Raw genomic sequence first — 7,818 nt, 5'->3', positions numbered from 1 at the left:
TGGGGAGGGAGGCTGCTTTGTAGTAGTGTCTTGTGTTGACTTGTTGCCGTGGTGACTGAACGCTTTGTTGCTTCATGGGGTAGCAGTCATGTCATCAAAGGGTGGGAGGGAGGAGGGGGTGTCTAATTATCTATGGTGGTTTAAACTCAACCTACAGCTAATGAGACTTAATAAGCTTGCTGCATTTAATGACGTTATCTAGGCCAATCGATTTTTTTTTAGTTTCCTTTTAATATGTGTAACGGGTATTCCACCCCACCCTATCGCAGATATAGTGTGGGTGCGGGAACTTAGTGTTACCAGGTGTGGTGCTTTACCTGTTAGGCTCACAGGATGGCTGAGCTTCCGCCACGGGGAACCTGGGGCAATTATATTAGGAGTAACCCTGTACTCGTTGCAGCGCCTCCACCTGCGATGGTTCCCGGCAAAGCGGGAATTGTTCCTCGCAGGACACATACAAATAACCAGCACACCGTGTTTAAACAATCAATGACTTTACTTGTGCACATAGAACGTACTTGCATATAATAACCAACACCTTTACTGGTGAACATATGAATCATATAACATAATAACGGGTGTCCCTCTCGAGAGGAGACACTGACTGTTGCGTCGCGCAGGACACTACCTTCCCTCACAAACCCCACCGGATGATCCCACCCAGTGTCCAGTAGCCCCACGCAGTATTACCCCACCCTTCAAGTGAGATGTGTATGTGTGTCTGCGCAGCCACTATGTCCCGTGTGAATAGAAGTGAGCTCGTTGGTGCACTTGTGGATTACCTGCCGGACACTCCGGTGCCCGGACCTGCCAAGGAACTTCACAAAGGATCCGAAGGCTGATGTCGGCTGAATGCAGGAGCTACCGTCCGGGGCGATCCCACCCGGATGGCTACTGCAACGACAGCGAAGGTCTGAGCCCAAACCTCTGGTGTGTCCCTAACTGGCTCTAGAACGTAAGTGGCAGGGTCCCTAACCTGAGGGCTGTCCTTGACACAACACTCAATACTACTGGGTGGCTCAGGGCTATCTCGGGCCTTGGGGGCTGCTGGCCTAGTGCAGGGAGTCACTGACTCCTGCACCCTACCTCCTTCCCCTGGCTGCTCCTGGCTCTGACTAACTAGCGTGGGCTCAGCACGCGAAATGTATCTATTCTCTCCCTCTAGGCAGATCCTAGGCCCTATTGGCTCCCTGGCGTCACGTGGGGTGTGCAGAGGCTCATGGGACTCGTAGTCCCTGCTCAGAGACTTCCCAGGTAGGCTAGGGTTACGTGGGCTCCTTCCTGCGCTTGCGCGTGCTATCTGGAGTCCTCCCGGCGCCTGGCTCTCACTGCACATGCGCGAGACAATGCGCAATGGCGGCGCCCTCACCGCCCTGCTTCGGGAGCGCCGGGAGCCCTGCGACGCGATCGCGGCCTTGGCAATCGGCCGCCCGCGTCCCCGGCAACCCCCGAGCAGGATCCTGACCGCCCTCACCCTTGCGATCGACTGGCGGGGCTGCCATTGGGCTCGGCGGCACCCGCGATCGCCAGCAAGGTGAGGGGGTGCTGACAGGCAGGGGGGACCTGGCTACATCTGTGTATCATAATACATCTGGTGTTTAGGGGTTAATGGGCTACCATTTGGGTTTAAAAATACCATGTATTGAAGTTGGGTTTTAAAATTGTATTTCAAGAGCAGCAAAAGATTATGAAAATCAGATTTCAACAGAGGTGTGTTTGGACCAAACATGTGATATCTCATGCTCCTGAACCAGTGATCTCGCTGGGGAAAATCTATGGCATTTGGAAATGTATAGGGTGTTCTGCCTATTTATCCTTTTTATTTTGAGAAACTGTTCTGCATTTATTGTAATTGTATGTTCTTGTAATTATTTTTTTCTGTAATCTAAGGTGTGTGTGTGTGTGTGTGTGTGTGTGTATGTATGTATGTATGTATATATATATATATATATATATATACACACACTAGCTGAGAGACCCGGCGTTGCCCGGGATGTTTGTGGGGTGGGGTGGGGTGGCATTTGGGTGGGGAGTGGTCCACGCGTCACAGGACGGTGTGCGTTGGTACTGCTGATGTGGGGGTGCTAATGGTGATTGTATAGGGGTGCTGATGATTTGGGAGGGTTGGGTGCTGATGTGGGGGTGCCAATGGGGGGGACAGGGGTGGCGAAGGTGCTGATGTGTGGGCGCTGAAGGTGCTGATGTGGGGGTGCTGATGATGCTGATGGGGGCTGGGGATGCCGGTGTGCTGGAGGGCAGGGGATACCGATGTGCTGATGTGGGGGTGCTGGGGATTGCGGGGAACTGGGGATACCAGGGTGCTGATGTGGGGTGCTGATGTGGGGGTGCTGGGGATAGCGGGGATCTAGGGATACAGTGGTAGTTACATCTCCAGGATGCGGTCTCCCTTGCGGATCCCAGCCCGGTCAGCAGCTCCACCGGGCAGCACGGCGGTCACATGCTGCAGCGGTGCGTGCAGCTCCCCATTAATGCTCCGCAGCTGGCCGCCCACGCTCACCTGGCCCCGCTCGTTAAACCCGTACCCGGACTTAACGATGCCGACTACCCATGGGCCCTGCCCCCGGGCCTGCCGGGCCGAACCCCTGGCCCCCACCGCCCCTGTTCGGCTGACTGGAGTGAATCCCCTCCCCGTCCTCATCCGCCATCTTTAGCACGGGAGGAGCAGCCAGGCGGGACGGGTCACGGGACCGGCGCGTCACCCGTCGCAGGGGAAGCTGGGGGATGTAGTCTGGTGGCAGCTGTCAGTCAGTGTGTGCGGTTCCAGGGGGGAGGCAGCCAATCAGAGACAGGTAATCAAAGGCAGGTAAACAGACACAATCAGAGGCAGCCAATCAGAGACACGCAATGTGAGGCAGCCAGCCAGGGACACACAATCAGGGGAGGTGAGCTGCGGGTGGGGGGGGGGGAGCCGGTGGGGAGGTGAGCTGCGGGTGGGGGGGAGGGAGCCGGTGGGGAGGTGAGCTGCGGGTGATGGGGGGAGGTGAGCTGGGGGGGGTGATGGGGGGGGGGGGGGGGGAAGTCGGCGATCCGGGCCGCTGGGTGAAGAGGACAGTGGCCGGGTGGTTGTGCGTGTGTGTGGCAGTTGGGTGAGGCCGAGGGGGAAGGTGAGCTGCGGGTGAGGAGGAGAAGAGAGTGGCAGTTGGGTGACGTCATAGAGCCACGCAGGCCAATGAGAGGCGTGCGGCGCGGGGCAGGAATACGGACCAATCTGATTGGCCAGAGGCTGAATGACAGACCCACGGACCAATCAGATTCACCACATCTAGCAACAATCTCACAAAATTCAATTTTATATATATAGATATATATAAAAACATTTAATAAGTGATGCTTTGGGTGTCTGAATGAACTGTTGCACGCTCTGGAGAGAGTATTTACATTTCCGGACATATTTTGCTACAACTGATTTTGGTGTGTTAAAGTGCATAGTTTTTTCTATAATAATCAGGGACCTAGGACACTCGCAAATATTAATTTTACATCCTTTATTTGCATTTCCGGGTGATGGAAACGTATAGATATGATTGCAATTTAGTAAGGTGTTCATATTGTCTCATCAGAGCTACCTTGCGCAGTTAAAGGGGAGTTGGCTAGAGTAGCCATGTGTATTAACCCTGATTGCATATCTAAGTCACGTGCTCACTTGTGGGCTGTTTGTGACAGATGGTATATGGGGACGGATTTAGGGGAGATATTGTCCATTTGAGGGACCTTTGTGGCGGAGAAGGGTGCGGCAGCTTGTGAGCTGTGTATTAATCCTTGTCCATTAGGGTAGATATTGTCCATTTGAGGGACCTTTTGCTGAGGTGAAAAGTGGGACCGCTTGCGAGCGGAGTATTAACCCTTGTCCGTATGCAGGTCACGTGCTCACAGGTGGGGCGTACTGTCTCCCACCCAGTCACTGTCTCCCACCCAGTCACTGTCTCCCACCAAGTCACTGTCACCCAGTCACTGTCTCCCACCCACCCAGTCACTGTCTCCCACCCACCCACCCACCCACCATGTCACTGTCTCCTACCCTGTCACTGTCTCCTACCCTGTCACTGTCTCCGACCCAGTCACCGTCTCCCACCCACCCAGTCACTGTCTCCCACCCAGTCACTGTCTCCCTCCCACCCAGTCACTGCCACCCAGTCACTGTCTCCCACCCAGTCACTGTCTCCCTCTCACCCAGTCACTGCCACCCAGTCACTGTCTCCCACCCAGTCACTGTCTCCCACATAATAATTATGTAATTATTATAATACATAAAAAATGTCTTTCAGAGTTGTTTTAAAAAAAAATGCTACAAGTATTTGCGCATAGTACAGAACTGACTTTTTTTTTTAAACACATAGGCTATAGCTTGGTCTGCAGCTATAATTAGAGTCGCCAACAGGGGGGGACAAAGGGTACTGGCGTCCCGGGGCCGTGAGTCAGGGGGGCCCGGCCGCCTGGGTCCCCTGCGCGGCTGGGCGCCAGTTAAAGTTAAAAAAAAATGGTCCCGGTCCCCCATGCGCAGAGCCCAGATCCCGGTGCGCATGCGCAGGGCAAGCAGGGTGTCCGGCCTGCTGCCTCTGGGCCCGCTCCCCCCCACCCCCCGCTCCCAAAGTGGGCCTGCAGGGAAGCGCCAACCCAGCTTCCCCCACGCGCCAACCCAGCTTCCCCAGCACGCGCCTCCTGCCCCAGCCCGCCAGTCTCACCCAGTCACTGTCTCCCACCCACCCAGTCACTGTCTCCCACCCACCCACTGTCTCCCACCCACCCACTGTCTCCCACCCACCCACTGTCAGCCACCCACCCACACACAGTCTCCCACCCACCCACTGTCAGCCACCCACCCACACACAGTCTCCCACCCACCCACTGTCAGCCACCCACCCACACACAGTCTCCCACCCACCCACTGTCAGCCACCCACCCACAAACAGTCTCCCACCCACCCACTGTCTAAGTCACTGTCGTCCCACCCACCCACCCACCCAGTCACCGTCTCCCACCCACCTAGTCACTGTCTCCCACCCACCCTGTCACTGTCTCCCACCCAGTCACTGTCTCCCACCCACCCAGTCACTGTCTCCCACCCAGTCACTGTCTCCCACCCAGTCACTGTCTCCCACCCAGTCACTGTCACCCACCCAGTCACTGTCTCCCACCCACCCAGTCACTGTCTACCACCCACCCAGTCACTGTCTCCCACCCACCCAGTCACTGTCTCCCACCCACCCAGTCACTGTCTCCCACCCACCCACCCTGTCACTGTTTCCCACCCACCCTGTCACTGTTTCCCACCCACCCAGTCACTGTCTCCCACCCAGTCACTGTCTCCCACCCAGTCACTGTCTCCCACCCAGTCACTGTCTCCCACCCACCCAGTCACTTTCTCCCACCAACCCACCCTGTCACTGTCTCCCACCCAGTCACTGTCTCCCACCCAGTCACTGTCTCCCACCAAGTCACTGTCTCCCTCCCACCCAGTCACTGTCTCCCACCCAGTCACTGTCTCCCACCCAGTCACTGTCTCCCACCCAGTCACTGTCTCCCACCCTGTCACTGTCTCCCACCCACCCAGTCACTGTCTCCCACCCAGCCAGTCACTGTCTCCCACCCAGCCAGTCACTGTCTCCCACCCATCTCCAGGATGCGGTCTCCCTTGCGGATCCCAGCCCGGTCAGCAGCTCCACCGGGCAGCACGGCGGTCACATGCTGCAGCGGTGCGTGCAGCTCCCCATTAATGCTCCGCAGCTGGCCGCCCACGCTCACCTGGCCCCGCTCGTTAAACCCGTACCCGGACTTAACGATGCCGACTACCCACGGGCCCGGGCCTGCCGGGCCGAACCCCTGGCCCCCACCGCCCCTGTTCGGCTGACTGGAGTGAATCCCCTCCCCGTCCTCATCCGCCATCTTTAGCACGGGAGGAGCAGCCAGGCGGGACGGGTCACGGGACCGGCGCGTCACCCGTCGCAGGGGAAGCTGGGGGATGTAGTCTGGTGGCAGCTGTCAGTCAGTGTGTGCGGTTCCAGGGGGGAGGCAGCCAATCAGAGACAGGTAATCAAAGGCAGGTAAACAGACACAATCAGAGGCAGCCAATCAGAGACACGCAATGTGAGGCAGCCAGCCAGGGACACACAATCAGGGGAGGTGAGCTGCGGGTGGGGGGGGGGGGAGCCGGTGGGGAGGTGAGCTGCGGGTGGGGGGGAGGGAGCCGGTGGGGAGGTGAGCTGCGGGTGATGGGGGGAGGTGAGCTGGGGGGGTGATGGGGGGGGGGGGGGGGGGGAAGTCGGCGATCCGGGCCGCTGGGTGAAGAGGACAGTGGCCGGGTGGTTGTGCGTGTGTGTGGCAGTTGGGTGAGGCCGAGGGGGAAGGTGAGCTGCGGGTGAGGAGGAGAAGAGAGTGGCAGTTGGGTGACGTCATAGAGCCACGCAGGCCAATGAGAGGCGTGCGGCGCGGGGCAGGAATACGGACCAATCTGATTGGCCAGAGGCTGAATGACAGACCCACGGACCAATCAGATTCACCACATCTAGCAACAATCTCACAAAATTCAATTTTATATATATAGATATATATAAAAACATTTAATAAGTGATGCTTTGGGTGTCTGAATGAACTGTTGCACGCTCTGGAGAGAGTATTTACATTTCCGGACATATTTTGCTACAACTGATTTTGGTGTGTTAAAGTGCATAGTTTTTTCTATAATAATCAGGGACCTAGGACACTCGCAAATATTAATTTTACATCCTTTATTTGCATTTCCGGGTGATGGAAACGTATAGATATGATTGCAATTTAGTAAGGTGTTCATATTGTCTCATCAGAGCTACCTTGCGCAGTTAAAGGGGAGTTGGCTAGAGTAGCCATGTGTATTAACCCTGATTGCATATCTAAGTCACGTGCTCACTTGTGGGCTGTTTGTGACAGATGGTATATGGGGACGGATTTAGGGGAGATATTGTCCATTTGAGGGACCTTTGTGGCGGAGAAGGGTGCAGCAGCTTGTGAGCTGTGTATTAATCCTTGTCCATTAGGGTAGATATTGTCCATTTGAGGGACCTTTTGCTGAGGTGAAAAGTGGGACCGCTTGCGAGCGGAGTATTAACCCTTGTCCGTATGCAGGTCACGTGCTCACAGGTGGGGCGTACTGTCTCCCACCCAGTCACTGTCTCCCACCCAGTCACTGTCTCCCACCAAGTCACTGTCACCCAGTCACTGTCTCCCACCCAGTCACTGTCTCCCTCTCACCCAGTCACTGCCACCCAGTCACTGTCTCCCACCCAGTCACTGTCTCCCACATAATAATTATGTAATTATTATAATACATAAAAAATGTCTTTCAGAGTTGTTTTAAAAAAAAATGCTACAAGTATTTGCGCATAGTACAGAACTGACTTTTTTTTTTAAACACATAGGCTATAGCTTGGTCTGCAGCTATAATTAGAGTCGCCAACAGGGGGGGACAAAGGGTACTGGCGTCCCGGGGCCGTGAGTCAGGGGGGCCCGGCTGCCTGGGTCCCCTGCGCGGCTGGGCGCCAGTTAAAGTTAAAAAAAAATGGTCCCGGTCCCCCATGCGCAGAGCCCAGATCCCGGTGCGCATGCGCAGGGCAAGCAGGGTGTCCGGCCTGCTGCCTCTGGGCCCGCTCCCCCCCACCCCCCGCTCCCAAAGTGGGCCTGCAGGGAAGCGCCAACCCAGCTTCCCCCACGCGCCAACCCAGCTTCCCCAGCACGCGCCTCCTGCCCCAGCCCGCCAGTCTCACCCAGTCACTGTCTCCCACCCACCCAGTCACTGTCTCCCACCCACCCACTGTCTCCCACCCA

The sequence above is a fragment of the Ascaphus truei genome, chromosome 14, assembly GCF_040206685.1.
Source record: "Ascaphus truei isolate aAscTru1 chromosome 14, aAscTru1.hap1, whole genome shotgun sequence".
In the NCBI taxonomy this organism is placed as follows: domain Eukaryota; kingdom Metazoa; phylum Chordata; class Amphibia; order Anura; family Ascaphidae; genus Ascaphus; species Ascaphus truei.
The sequence above is the reverse complement of the archived record's forward strand: the minus strand, read 5'-3'. Positions refer to the sequence as shown.